We start from the raw sequence: 16,087 nt of genomic DNA on the forward strand, positions 1-16,087 counted from the left end.
CCTGGAACTCACTCTGTAGATCAGGCTGGCCTTGAACTCAGAAAGCTGCCTGCCTCTGCCTCCCAAGTGCTGGGATTAAAGGCATGTGCCACCACTGCCCAGCAACACAGTTACTTTGAAAAGAACAAAAATTATCTGTGATTAACAATTTGAAGGTCCTGATGAAAATATAATTTTCATAAACTTTATTATCCTTTATGCTAACATATTCTATTATAGAAAGTCAGAATGATATAGCTATTTGGAAGTACTACAAACTGGCAGATCTTGTTTTATATAAAATGAAATATAAAAAATATTAAATATCATCGGTACCTTTTAAAATCGTTGTATAGAATGCATTAGTACTATTGCTTTTATAACACCCCAAGCTAGACAGCCTCACCACTCCTCACTATAGCTACCCACAGTTATCTCTCTCCTAACATCTACAGTACAGGTGGCAAAGCTGTAATGAGAAACTCAACCCTTTTCCTTTATCAGTAATAGCTGGCTCCTGTCCACATGGAGGATTTTTTTTCTCAACCACCAAGTGGAAGGAAAAATAAAAGCAAAGTTATGAAGAGGACAAGAAGATAGGACAATATGAATATCAACAAACACTGTACTTGAGATCTCATATCCATTTATGCCTGATCACGGTAAATTTAGCTACTTAAAAGTCAAATTTTAATCACCTAGGTCAAATTATCCTCAAATTTTAGGGCCCAAAGGGCTCAAGTGCTAAACATACAGATTCCAAGGTCTCTTTAGCAAATAGGCTGTGGCTTAGGTAGAAAAAAAATCTGTATTTTAAATAAGCAACTGAAGACTTGTATGGTGTTCTCTATCAGACTGACTGGTAAGAATCTAGCACCTAACACTTCAGTGCAGAGTTATACAAGTAACACTACTGAAGAAACTGTAGGTGTAAACTAGCAAGGCCTGAGTTAAAAATTAGCTCTTGAGGAGTTCAGAAAAATACAATGTATATCCTGGATCTTAAGGAACACAGAATAAGCAGTTGAACAATCTCAAAACATTTACAAGCTCCATTCAGCTTAGATTACCTACAGTCTCCAAGGGTATATGAATAATGCCTTTAGTATTGCTATGACAGTTAACCCTTGGCCAACCTGTCATTGTCATTCTTTTAGGACTGGGTTTCCCCACTCTCATCTAATTCATTTCACAGGCCCTATATTAACTTATGTTGTTAATGCATAATTTAAAATGGATTTTTTCTTTTTTCTTTTACTCTTTAATATTTTTGTTTTAAACAACAGCTGCCAATTGTGGAGCTTTCAGTAGATATGAGACAACACGCTAAGTACTTACAGCAGCTTTAGCACAACTCAACATGGAGCTCATTAGCACCCATATCAGAGACAAGACAGCAGCACACTCTGAGGAGCACATTTGTTTTTACAAAGACACAGAGCAAGTTGGAAAAGCAACACTGCAGTGGTTTGCAGATGACATCAAAACCCATTTAGAAATTTAATTAAAATAGTTGTAAATGGCTATTTAAGATTTTGGCATGGAAGTATATTCTAGAACCCAAGATAGCTTTTTAGTTAGCTCATATTTGAAGTATGGAAACAGTATTCTAACCATTTATTATGAAAAAATAAAAAGATCATGTACCCATAAATTCTGTCATTAGCAATCTTTTTATTCCTTTGAGCCTACTTATCTAACCTACCAAGTGACACTATCAAATTGGAAGATCATGAACATGCTTTACTATTATAACACTTGCCCAAACGTGGATTTATGAATAAATTCAGAAAGATCTAGGAAAATAACTTAACATGCATCGGAGGGTGGGGGATAAAAAAGAAGGAAAGGAAGGAAAAAGTGTGAGTTTAACAAAATTGATATGCTATCATTTGGTTCATAAAACAAGATGAAGTCAATGGAGTAGTAAATTTACAAATAAGAAATTAATTCAAGTTGTCTTCCAAATTTAGGTTATATAGACTCTTCAGTATGAACACACACTTCATCAGACATGTTAAAAGACAAATTATGTTTTGACAGATCAGGAGTAGGAGTCCCAATCTATGTAGTTCTGAAATAAGCTCCCTAGGAACATGGTACGGTTGATAACTTATATAAAGTAAGTACACTGTCAACATAGGCCAGGATCTATCCAACATGTTAACAGTCCTAAAACAGACAAGACAAGATCACACTCAAGCAGTCAGCAATGCAAACCTACAAGGAAGTAGATTATCTTTCAAACACAAATAGACAGAGGACAATTTGCTTAAAATAATGTAAGTACCTAATAGACTTAATATGTAATGTTTTAACTGGCTGGATAAATAGCTAATCTTTAAGCATGGCTACAGTTCAACTATAAGTGGACACTGAAGATGTCTCAATGCTAAAGATGGCTAAACACTTGGTTGTTACAACAATCAAGTCCACAGAATTTCTGCAGACCAGGTCCTCCTAGGGTTTGTTGTTGTTTTATTTGGTTTTGTTTGTTTTTCTTTGACAGGGACCCCTGGCTGTCCTGGAATTGCTTTGTAGACTAGGCTGGCTTTTAACTCATAGAAATACTCCTGCTCTGCCTCCCAAGTCCTAAGATTAAAGACAGGGACCATCATGCCCATCTGAGGTTCAGGATTAACATTTTGTTCTGTTCCTGTTATCCTGTGATAAAATTAAGAACTACTTCTACTGGGTAACTACAAGTACAAAGTCTACAAAATGCCAACAAATCTAAGGTTTTAGATGAAATAATGAGTAGTCATGTATTAACTGAACTAAGACTACCCAACCAATTAATAAGTGAAAGTATTATACGTTTAAGTTATAAACAAATAAACAGGAACTGTTGATGAATAGATATCTTAAAACCTGAGCCAAGCTGTTCATCTCAGAATGAACACCAATTTTCTCCACTTGGGAATATGAACCAACGAGGCATCTGGTATCAGATTAGTGAGCCTCAAAAGTAGGCAGCATCAAAAGCAATAGGAAGGCTTAAGGAAACAGATGCCAAGTCTGCCCTCAAATGATATGACTTTATAGATCTGGGATGAGCCACAGATTATGTTTTTAGCAAATTCACAGGAGATGCTGAAAGTACTAACTCAAGAGCCATTTTCTGAGAATCATTGGTAATGATAAAAACACAACTAGAAACAATGTTCCTTTTTATTTAAACAGAATGTGATTAAATCATTTTGAATGCTTATCAGGTCCTAGGTATAACTAACTCTCCCCTCCCCAGACACACACACACACACACACACACACACACACACTCACACACACACACACATCCTAAAGACTTAGGTTTCTTTTATACAATTCTTCTAAGACCAGACTAGCTTTGTGTTAATTATTTCAATGCCTCTGCATGTGATCAACACCCAGCAAACACAGAAATTCTTTGAGTCTGACTACATCCTTAAGTAAACAGCAAAGTTCCTAACTTAACTGAGACTAAGGTTTAAACTTCTAACAAGTATTTATAATTTTATAACGCATGCCTTATATTTTTAAATGCTGTGGTATAACATTTTATAGTTCTTTAATTAGGATTTGTTGATATAATCAAGTGCATAAAACTCACAAAATTATTCCCTGTAAATAAATGAGAATCAGAGAAATTCATTGGGTCTTCTGAGGAACCTACTCAAGTCTTTGCCCCTGGGGATTAATGCAACTTTGCTCTTTTTCAATCTAATAGTCCATTATAATTTTTGTTTGGAGACAAGTTTTCACATATTAGCACAGTCTAGCCTGGCATTCTATATATTAGTATTTCTTTGTTTTATCTATCTATCTGTCTGTCTGTCTGTCTGTCTGTCTATCTATTTACTTTTAGTGGAATACAGCAGGTAAATCTTAAGGAAATCTAGGTCAAACTTTGATCTTCTACAATGCAACTGTACACATGTAAATTCTTTCCAATTAGCAATTACTTGGAAATTCTTAATGTTACAGAAATGTATGCATGGGAACCTTTCTTCTACTTCTCAAAAATATCCTTTATTTCCTATTACTACATAGGTTTTTAATTGACCTAAAACCTAAATTCTAGATATTTCTGTACTTTATTCCATGAAAGTCTTCACTAGTAATCGAATAACAAACTTGCCTGTTTTCATAAAATCCCAACACAGGCAGTGTGATAGGTTCATTATACACTTCTTAAATGGATTGAAAAATGGCAAACTTGTATGAATAGCCAGGGACCAAAGACTTGGGAAGGGCGCTTCTCTGATGCTCCTTTACAAAACCGGGAAAGCATGTACATTTTTGTGTCATTTATGCATCTAAGGTTATACAAATATATCCACAATGAACATGTGCTGAGCAGTCTTTAGTATAACACTGCTATCACATTGGTTTTGCAAAACTAATGTAAACACACTTAAACACAGTATTTAAAATATTTTCGGTAAAGTGATCTGAAATACATTAAAAAGTGTTTTCATCTAAAAATCAACTGGAGTCCCAATTTAAGTACTAAATATAAGTGAATCCAAATTCTGGTCTATATAGAAATAGGAACAATGTCTCTAAAGTGTACTTACATATATAGAATACATGTATGTAGATATATTTATTATATGTGTATATCCACTATGTATGTATGTTCAATGTATGTATATATGTATTTAGAAAGCATAAAGTGTTCATGGTCCATAAAAGCTGCATAACTACTATAAAGGATCCAACAACAGGTCTCCGGCCATGTTCTTGGTCCTGCAACCAAGCTGTAAACCCATCAGTAGAATCTGGCATAAGGACTCCCTAAGAAAAAGAAGAACTTTATCTTCAAAAGGATAATACACAAATTAAAGAGAAAAGATCAAAGCAATGATATCCAGAAGCACTTGTTTGTATGTATTGAGCACAGTTTAAAACATTGGAACAACATTCTAAAATGGGCTTATTTAAAGGATAACTGTTTTAAGTAATAGTTACCCCTCAGGTCTTTAAGAATTATCAAAATGACACATAACACTTTTTGCTTTTGTTATTGTTTATAATCACTTAGTTCAATTAGTATTAGCTATATGTGCTATCCACTAGGGCACAAGCAACCTACCAAAGGTCACTCCCTTTCCCCAACGAAAAGTTACTCCCCACCTAATAGCCATCAACCTCCAAGAGCTCCTCAGCCACAGCTGGGGCCTTGGTAGGCCCTCCTCCATCCGTTCTGGAATTCTGTCTGGCTTATCTTGAGCAGGTCCCATACAGGCAAACAGGTAAGTTTATAAGAGCTACAGCCATATCATGACTAAAGGGCATTCCATAGCATTCTTTCCCATTCTCTACCTCTGTTCCCTCGTCCACCCTGTTCCATGAGTCCTGTGGATAAAGAATTTATATATTGAGAACTTACAATCATTATTCTCAGCACTTTGGGTAGCTATTAACCATTATCTCTGCATTAACCATTACCCAGTGCAATAAGAAATATCTCTGACCAAGGTTGAGAGTAGCACAAATTTATAGCACAAATTTATGCACATAAAGTATTTAGAAATTAGTATGCCAGAAATGAGCATTTATCAAAACAACAATAGTAGGTTCCTGCTGGAGCCTATAACCTCCCTAGCCATAGGTTTTGAGAATGTTTACAGTAACAAGTATGAATTCCATCCTGTGGAACTGACCTCAAATTCAATCAAGAGACCTCTTGGTTAGTCCAGTTACAGTCTACTCACTACTATATCAGTGCATACATCTTGCTTTCAGGTTGCCACAGGGACCAGTATGGGATCACTGATGTCTTCTCTCTTTTATTAGCCTAAATACTAACTTCTAGAATTATGGAAGCTAGTCTGGAGGAAAAGAGTTCCCTAGTTACTTTCAGCGGACAGGTAACTTGTGTAAAAGGTTTAATAGTCTCCATAGTTCATGCTTTTCTTTCTCTATTTTTATTCCTTTTTATGCTGAGCTAAAATATATTCAAAGTTTGTCTTAATCTTAAACAATATCTTTAATCCCATCCCTTCTCCTACTGCTTTGTCCAGAAAGAAATGGAAGGGGAGTAATTTTAAACAAGAACTTTGGTAATTACCAAGGGAGATACTTAGAACAAAGAAAGGGGGTAAAAGAGCAAAAACACCCTAGCTGGGTAATCTTTTCAACATCTGCAGCAATTATAAAAAGTCTAGGTGAGGGAATTAGAGGGTTGCTAAGGCTTCTTTCCAGTACATGTAACCCGAACTCCCAACTTACATTTTATGACACTGGGCACACTTACTATCAAATATAAATATGAAACAAAACCTAATTCCTTTAATTACTGCTAATTATTTCTTGTTATTAGCCTCATTTAGAATTACTTGGAAATACACACTGATCTACAAGAAGCACCACATAAATTCAAAGGAAAATGCCCACACATGAATGTGATATTTATAAAGACTTCTGTGACATGACTTTATAAGACCTTCCCACTATGACTGACTATATAGAACAGAGGTCTTCAAAATACTTAAGAGTTCTTCACAGAAAGTTCCCAATTCCAAAGAAAGAAACATTTCATGTCTGAATGGTCTAGCCTGGGAGAAAACAGCAAAAGTATCAATATATATACAGAAACCTAGGGCAACTCTCTTCCTTCAGTGCCTGTGTGGAGCTAAAAATAACATCCAATGATGATTGAATATTGTAGTGTATCTTTAGTGAGAATTTTTTATCCAAGGTAATATATGGATCTGTGTTCTCCTTAGAGGAAGAAGGTAGACAGAAGTAAATGTTAAATTGTCATCAATATATGCAGAGTAAAGTTTAAAAAATAAGTTTAAAGATACAATGATACTATAATCTTTAATTGACTCAAAGGTCAAAAGCTTGTCAGATGAATATCTGAAATTATACAGGAAAAACTGAGGGTGTAGTTCAGTGGTAAAATGTGTGTCTGGCACAAAGGTAAAGTCTTTGGTTATAGTCCCAAAATCAATCTCAATCTCTCTCTCTCTCTCTCTCTCTCTCTCTCTCTCTCTCTCTCTCTCTCTCTCTCTCTCTCTCTCTCTCTCTCTCTCTCTCTCTCTCTCTCTTCCCTACTCTCTAGTCCCCAGTTCTCCTCATTTCATTCCTCTCCTTGTAGCCTCCCTTTGCATAGAAAGCTAGGGCACTTTAGGACTTAAATGTCTCAAAGCAAATGCCTGAAGGGACAGATGCTGTAAGTCTCATAAGTGTATTTAGAATATAGCTAGACAATGTGTAGGCATGAACATTGGCTAAAGGCTTGGTGTTTTCAGATGAAAATAAGGGGCACAGTCAAATAGCCCTGAAAGAAAGTAAAGGATACACAGCAAGTAAGCAGATGGTGATGACATGGGAACCAAGGCAAAGGTGGGAGAGCAACAATGATGTGTCACAGTTGAGGAGTGAAGAGACTACAGGAAGACAGCACAAGTTGAATGAGTTTCAAGCAATGTGAAAGGAGGTCTTTATTAAAAAGACAGAATAGAATAATGAGCCAGACTCAGTAAGTGAGACAAAAGGATACTCAGAGGTAACTCTAAAATCTGCCACGGCTGATGCAGATGGGGTACCAGTCATAGTTTGTAATTTGTGTTTCAACACTTAAGTTTTTCAGTTTGATGAAAAGAAGACATAGTTGGACCTCCAGATCATGTATTAGATAGAGAAAGTCAGTCTCTGAGCATGAATAACCCTCGCTGAAGGATTGAAGAAAAAAAGAGTTAAGGTTTGAGAATTTCTTTCTAAGTTCTGAAAAATGCCCAGAAAATACAGAGGAATGCCCAGAAAGACAGATGAAAAACACTGTCATAGACTAGGGGCAGAAGTCTTCAGCTCGAGAGAAAGGAACAAACACAGTGGGGGGGCGGGGCAGAAGAGACTTGATCATGTAATTTCCACATGATTTCCAAAAATGAAGTATTTGGTATAGCTCCAGCACATAGCTCTCAGCAAGCCCTTATATCATGCTTATGGTAAAATTCTACTACCTCCTGGCAAGATACCTGAGATAGGTCAGGAATACAATGATACATGTAACAGTTTTATAAGCTTCAGAAAGACAAATACACTAGTTTGGAATAGTTACATATTCTCCTTAAATCCTCCCTCTCCAGGAAGTGGAGATTGGAGATCAGCAGCAGTTCAATGTCATCCTGTGCTAGTTAGTGAGGTTCAAACACCCTGAGCTACAAGAAACCTTGTTTCAAAAACAACACAAAAATCTGCATGAATATAGTTATTTTATTATTTTCCAAAAGATAAGGGTAGAGTCAGAGCTGCATCCCATTCACAAATATCCCTAATACAGCTCAAACCTGGGATAACAGGTCCCTGCATAGGATGCCAATACCACAGGCAAGCCTTTGCTTTAATTGCATTCATCCCCAGATCAATACTCTGGTTTCTTTGTGTGACACAGCCAGCTCACAGAAAGCATAACACAGAGTCCAGCTGCTTCTCTTTGAATGTCTTCTTGTTCCAATACAGTTTTCATTTTCTCTGTCACCCTAACTTAGATCTTATTGACCGCTCCTTATTTCTCTTTCTCGATTTCCTCACCCTAATCATGTCTCTATTAAGACATGTTCTTAACATATTTTCAAAGTCAGGAGAAAACAGAGTTGGTGATTAGCACTAATTTCCTTAAAACCACTTCAGCCTTGCCCTTATCCCTAAAAGCATATCCTTTCCCTGCTTCCGCCATCCCTGTCAAATAAACAGGCAAACCTGTTTGACTAGTTTGCTCTTAAGCCCTACTCAGTAGAAAGACCAAGTGGACAATAGATAGAGCTAGGGAAAGCACACAAGCCATTTTTCTTGGGGAAAGTTTCACAAAACCTGCAGTGTTGAGCAGGTCTTTCAGAATACTGACCTCAGCACACTCTCACTTATGTCATTGCCAGAATTAAAAAGGAAAATCCCCTTGCTATTCTTCTACATTAGCAATATTGTTATGGTAATGGCATAGAATGATAGTAAGATTATTCGAAATGGTGTTTAAACTTCATAATGTAGCTAAGTGTGGGGACACATGGTAACCTGGAAGCTGAGGCTAGAGGACTACAAGTCTGATATCAGTTGTGCTATACAAAAAGACTGTAAAAAGAAATCTGAAGGTTGAATTACATTCAATTATAGAGGTGTGCCCTGGTGTTTTTGCTGTTGTTGTGTGTACTTAAGCAGAATAACAAGCTTTGGATTTTAAATAGGTTTCTCAAAGAGGGTTCTTCCCATGGATGTACTTTGTTGTTGCTTTGAAGAGCAATGTCCTTTAGTTTATTTATTTAAGATATGAGGTGTTTTTAAATTATCAGCTACATTTTCTTCTACTAGAAACAGTATTTATATGATTCAAAAGATATGTAACTAGTATAGAAAAATATCAACTATGTTATTTTAAAAATCTGTGTTTTTTATATATATATATATATATATATATATATATACATATACATATGTACATGTGTATGTATATATATATATAGTGTATGTGTGTACCTGTGTTCCTGGCACATGTGGAAGTCAGAAGACAACCTTAGATTTCAACCCTCTCTTTTCACCTTGTTTTAGATAAGGTCTCTTGGTTTAGATTTTGTTATTTTCTAACTTTGTACATCAGGCTTAATAGCCTGTGCATATCCAGGCTATCCAGGATTCTCTTCTCTCTCCTTCCCATCTCACCATAGGGATGCTGGCCTCGCAGATACACGCCCATGTCTGAGTATAGGTGCATTTTAGATCTGAACTCAAGCTGAGGTGTGTGGAAGAAAATCTTACCCTACTGAACTATCTTCCTAGCTCTTAAATGTATTTGCCCTATATCCTTCAGGACTTGAAAAGATTAAAATCCATAGGATTCAATTTACTCAACATAAAGAAAATCTTACAGAAAGTGTAGCAAATTTGTACACATAATTTTACTTTTTAATACTTGGGCACACACTTCAATTTTTTTCACTTGGAGAAATATTAATCTCATAGTTTCCTCTTATTAAAACATGGTATACTTAATATAATAGTTAAAACATGACAGAAGCTTGAAAATATTTTATGCATCAAAAATTCATATAAATAATCTAAGGCCATAAAGAAGATCTCCAAAATGCCCCTACTATACAGTCTTTCCATCTACTAAAATATTTTAAAACTTAGGCAACGGCCCAGCCTAAAACCAGCCACTGACTTATGCTATCATAGACACCATACAGCTCATCAATTCAAAACTAGCAGTTTTTGTTCTGGTTATTATAAAATGCTTAATGCCTATCTACATGTACCACTCCTCTCTAAGCAAACTTCAACTTGGATTTGCTGTCTCTCTAAAGGTGTACTAAAAAAAGACCATAAAAAAAGTTTCAAGTGAGAAAAATTAGGTTTGTGAACAATACGAAATAGAAAAAAAAATCTTAAACTGAAACCACACAGTTCTCTACTATTTGCAACTAATAGGACTGGGTACTGTATGGTAAGGAGAGTGGGGGGAAAAAAGGAAGCCATGGAAAGTCAACTATGCCAAGGAGAGGCACTACTGATAGCAGAAAATGTGGCTAGAGACTTTCAAAGAGAAATAGCCAAGCCATCAGCATCACTAATTGCATTTCAAGTTTACATTAAACATTAAATTTCATTAAAGTTTTACATGTTCTAAAGCCACATACTACAGAGAGTACTATACAAAAAAAAGTGAATTAAACATAGGATGGACTAAGGTTTACTAATTTGAGCTAAATATAATTATATATTACAAATAATAGCTATTATGCCTTCCAATATAAACAACGTGTATTGTGTTCAAGTATTGGCTGGTTGCCAAACCAATTCATGTAAACATTTTTGTCCCAAAGTACTCACTAGCTACAAAGCAAGATATTTATGAATGTACAATGCAAATTTAATTTTATGTGTTTATCATGGATATGAGATATAACTACTTCATCCAAGTAGAGAAAAAAAGACTAAGATAGAAAACAAGGATATTTTACATTACTATAATAAATTTCAGGGGGAAAGGGGAAAGAAAAAAACCTCAACTATCATCCTTCCATGGTCATCATTACTTTTACGTTACAGGCCAATCGTTACTTTTCCACAATGTTGAGTTTAAGGCCCCTGATAACTGGGAGATATCTTCTGAATCATCTGGTACAACATTATCGCTTGTTAAGTTTTGATATCGACCTTTACTTTTGTTTCTGCTTATAGACTGTATTAAAATAAACAACCAATATATTGTGAGATCATCCAAGGCATAATTAAAATACCAAGAGCCATGGTTTAGGAGACAGGTGGTGTTTAAACACAGTTCAGCTGGAATAGAGTCTGTTCTGGAAACTTAGCATCCCCCTAGAACTCTGGGATCAACTCCTACCCCCTCTTCTTGGACATAGATGAGCTCACTTCTCTGCTCACTTCAATTTTTTTCAGTGTCTGTTAATCCATTGGCTTCTCAAATAAAGTAGTATAAATTGATCACCTTATAAATGTTTTTGAAAAATCCTTGTCAGCTAGCATTTTGTAAAGTAAAAGTCACTATGGGTCTTCTAATGAGAAATCCAAAGTCTGTCTTCATTAAAACAAGTAGGTAATCTTCTAGGCATTGGGCTTAAGCCCAGTCTTTGATTCTCACAGAAGCCTTATAATGCAAGTGCTTTGATCCCTATTTTGCAGATTAAAGATAAAAACTGAACTGAAAACCCTGAACACAGGAAAACTGAGTGAAGGCAGAACAAGACTGTCTAACACGTCTCCTTTGTCTCCTAAAGGCTCACTTCTTGGGAGTTCTCTCATTTCCCCTCATTCTGACCCACCTTCTTGTTTTCCACATCATTTTTGTTACTTCCCATTTCTCAAACCAGTTTGCCAAGTTTTATGTTCCCTCTAATTGTCTATTTTCCTCCCAAATTTTGGTACCTTTCCTGGTAAGTCCACCAACTTTTAATGTTTACAATTATGCTACATCATTCATCCATTAATCTACCTACTTACTTTCTAACCTAGGAACTGCCTTCTCAAAACTTTGTTAAATAATTCATTGAATGCACATCTATAGTGAACTTAGCACTTCAGAGTCTCTATAGCCCAAGCTGAAGTTGACACCACTGCTTCTCAAATCTGCTTCTTATCCCAGCCTTCCTCCATATTCCACCATCACATCCACCACCCATTCTTCTAGACTCTGCCATGTTATTACTTCGGTACTAGTACTCTCTCTTCTTCATTCAAGTAACACTTCCAAAGTTAGGTCCTCTTATCAAGGTCATCCCAATACCTGACAGCTGTTCCTGTCTCAGATGTCTGAGATCCATCACTCTAGACTGCTATAAAGTTGACCTTTCACTACAGCATACCTCTTTTAAAAGGAATTCTGCATAGAGAGAGAGACCCACACCCCTCAGGGTGTCAAACAAACATGCAAGATCTTTTTTGTGCTACTCTGGACTTCAGTCCCCTTCTAGAAATCCTTTCAAAGGCTCTTATTTGCGAAACTCTGTCTGGACTTCATGTCCCCTTCCAGGAATCCTTTCAAGTTTTCCTGAATTGATAACTAGCCATTTCCAAATCCTGACTCAGGCACTCTGATCACACTTCTACCACAGCACTTAAATGACAGTATTCTATTGTATTAATATTAGTTTCCTACTTTATCTCAGATGTGCAAAACATGTTATAGTGTATTAAACTGTTGTTCAAATGTCAAGACACTGTACTTCACTATAACTAAAAACAAATGTCCCTATAGCCCTTGATCATGTACCAATAGATTTCCCTCTTAGACCAGTAACTACTTCAGTTTGCATAATCTGCATAATCTCAGTGCACAGATTGTAATGCTGTTAATAAATACTTGATGGAGGGAAGAATATATGTTCATGAAATGCTTCACAATAAGAACCTATGACTGCCACTGTTTTTTAAGACTAATAGACTTTTCTTTTCAAACTGATTTGATTAAGTAGCTCCTCCTTAGGCAGGTATGCAAAGTAACATTTAAAATTTAACAAGCCTCCAGGATGGTTAGCAGGACTATCAAATTACACTTTTACTTAGCTTCCAGGGTAGGGAACTATTAACACTACACCAAGTTAATGAGATTTAATGGCAGAAAGAAGTACATAAAAGAAAAATTACCCAAGCCATTTAAATTTTTTTAAATAAAGAAAAAAGAAAAAGAAATCAAAGTGCTGATTCAATTAACAAAATAAAAACAGCCAAATTGTCTAGAGTGAAGATATTCTTCTAAAGATCTCTTGCACAAAATTTTCTGTATACAAACATTAAAATCTTTCATACACAGGTCACTCTTCTGAGGACATCAATCATTCAGCCCATGGTACAGCAAAGAGCACATGAACAAAAATTATCTGTCATGGAATCTGTGGGCTTTGTACTTGGCAATAGATATACCATTTCAAGGGGACAAAAAAAAAAAAAGGCAAGGGATAATACAGCATCAGGACCCACTCCCAGTCTGACAGCAGCAGTAAGTGATAGCTGATAACAGAAAGGGAACCCAGACAAAGCATATAAAGAAGAATGGTACTTCTGTCTCCATTTTAGTACTTCAGGCCACTAGGCAAAGACCAGGATGAACTGCAAACAAAATAGTTCTGTCTGTATACCTCAAAAAATGGTACTGTTGGCTCTGCTACAGATTCACACTTAAAAATTTCGGACACCCAGCTACCACATACATACATACATACATACATACATACATGCATGCATGCATACATACATACACGGCATATCCAAAAACTTCTGAAGATAGAGTAAGGTTTGCAAAATGCTTATTTTATCCCCTAGCCTTTATGAAGTTCTGGTTATTAATATTGTAGAGTAACTCAGAAAAGTTTTGTAGAAAAATAAGCACTAACTCATATACTGTCAAAATAAGGAAACAATAGTACCCATGGTTATGTGTCTTGGCAATTTTCAGGTGTGCTCTGGAAATTGAGAATTAATCAATAAACTTGCATTATTTGATATCCAGGTCTATAAATTATTTTGAAAAGGTGTCTGAGAATTGATGGTAAGCTTTACAGCAATAGTTAAGTGATAACTTAAACTCACATCTGCTCACGGGTACCTTGAAATGCCCCAATTTAAATAATAGAAATCTGAACTACAAAGCAACTCTTATCAAAATTAGATCTTACAAAATCTTCTCTTAAATATATTTACTGAATTTGTTTACTATAACAGGTGTTCTAAGTCTCAGTATAAACACAAAACTATAAAGCATGAACTCAAAGAGTTCAATTATCTCCAGTAGAAAAAGGCCAGTTTTATGTGCAGTTGTTCAGATGAGCCTAACAAAGCCGGGCTGTGGTTCTAAATGTCCAGACACTGTTTCCCTATAGTTTAAAAGGGTTCCTATAGCGACAGATCAGACAACACTAGACTTGCACTTAACCTTGCCAGTGGCAGGTAAATCAGGCAATGCTGACCTAGTCACCATCTAGGAGAATTAAGAGTTGCTGAGCAGACATGGTCACTGGAAGGCCTCAAGCAAACCAGAAACCGTTTCTTCTTTAGGGAAAATTAAACTGCAGACTCACGGTTAATTTGATTAACAAGAGTTCTGTTCTTACCACAAGCTTAAGTGTGATTTTTTTTCAATTAAAAAAAAAAAAGGCTAGGAACAATATGTGACCCTTAATGCTATTAGAATCCTGATTAAGCAAGAGTTTCTAGACTGTCTCTAACGAATGTCTTTTTTAATCTAGGCTCATGGGTTAGTAAGCCTGCATTCAAGTGGGTATTTGTTTGTTGGGGGTGGGGGATGTGGCATTATAGATTGAAACAAGGGCATATTTGGCATCTAGCCAAATTGCAACACATTCCTATCATAAATTTAAACGAAGTTGTACAATTTGACAGCCTAAGATGATCCATTCCCGCCCTGCGCCCACCCACCCCCAAACTTAACTGTTTTTCTTGGAATCTTTTAACAGGGCAGACAGCCTTATGAAATAGAAGTTTGTGCCCTGTCTTGACACTGTGTCACAACGGTGGAGGCTCAACAAAGGGTCAGGGTTTCAAAAGTCAGCCCTGCCTTCCCTTGTTCTAATTCCTCCCGCAACAGAAGAGTTTCCATCTTTTCTTGAGTTTGGGAGACTCAGAGCACTCCCGTCCCTCCATGCCCTTCAGAGCTCTAAAAGATGTTGCACGCCTGGGTACCGCATCTGGGTACTGGGGGAAGCGGTGATCCTGTCCCTAAGTGCTGCAGAGTGGCACGTCCTCGGTACCCAACTTTTGAAACCCTCAAAGCCAATGCCCCGGAGCGCACAGGTCAGGTGCTGACTGGAGGAGACACCTCTGAGCGTCCTTTTTGCCCGGACGCACTGCACCCTGGAGCGCTCAGCGCCGCGCTCCCCGCCTGCAAGCCCGCAGCGCCCATCCCGGGCCGCGGCGCTCCTTAGCAGCAGGCGACTGCCCCGCACGGCCCCCGGCCCGCCAGCCTCTCCCCTCCTCACCCGGCCCCGCACTCCCGTCCGCCTTCCCCGGGCCACGAGCGACAGTGCTGTCTTCTGTCCACTACTGCGGTCACCGAAAGGTCCCGGGTGCTCGCGCAGCCGGGGACCGTCCCTTCCCTGCGCAGCCCTCAGGCACTTTCAGACAGAACGCGGCGAGCCGGAGAGTTCCAGGCGGCCGCCGCAGCCGCCCATCCCTGCCTCAGTCAAGTGCAAGGTCCCGCGTCGGGACCGACGGGCGCCCCCTTGATTCGCTCCCGCCGCAGGGTGACAAGACCGAACTCTCCACAGCTTCCCAACGCCGGTCGCCTCAGAGGGCGCCGGCGCTCCCTCACCTCGGACAGAGAACAACTGTGCATCCCGGAGCAGCTCCATTCCCCGTCCCGCCCCCTCCCCTCCCCGACTGCGGGCGCCCGCCGCTTACCGCGTCCTTCGGCTGCCGCGCGGGAGTTGGAGAGCGCCTCTGCCGCCGGACGGGGTCTGTGGAGCGCGCGTCGTCGCCCTCGGAGGCTGGGCGTGAGGAAAGCTGCGGCGCGCCTGCCGGGCTTAAGACGGGCGCTCTAGGGCAGGCGATGCTCCGCGGTGCCCTCCCTCGGGGCCGCAGCGCGCCTGCTCCTCCGCCGGGTCCCGCGCGCCCCGCCCCCTCTCCCCCTCAGCGCGCCACT

At 38.4% G+C, this 16,087-nt stretch overlaps 1 protein-coding gene across 2 annotated transcripts in view; it reads right to left on the reverse strand.

The window, feature by feature from the left end:
- The window catches only part of Ugt8 (UDP glycosyltransferase 8), a 62,452-nt gene extending 46,405 nt beyond the window's left edge, over window positions 1-16,047 (reverse strand). The window contains exon 1 of one of the 2 annotated variants that reach the window (XM_021158526.2): window positions 15,847-16,047. The gene's annotated coding sequence lies outside the window, so the exon portion shown is untranslated. Of the gene's footprint in view, window positions 1-15,425; window positions 15,446-15,846 lie in introns of those variants that run through there. The other variant, XM_029475273.1, reaches the window with a different exon arrangement.
- Window positions 16,048-16,087: the final 40 nt, after the last annotated feature.

Source organism: Mus caroli, chromosome 3, assembly GCF_900094665.2.
Source record: "Mus caroli chromosome 3, CAROLI_EIJ_v1.1, whole genome shotgun sequence".
In the NCBI taxonomy this organism is placed as follows: domain Eukaryota; kingdom Metazoa; phylum Chordata; class Mammalia; order Rodentia; family Muridae; genus Mus; species Mus caroli.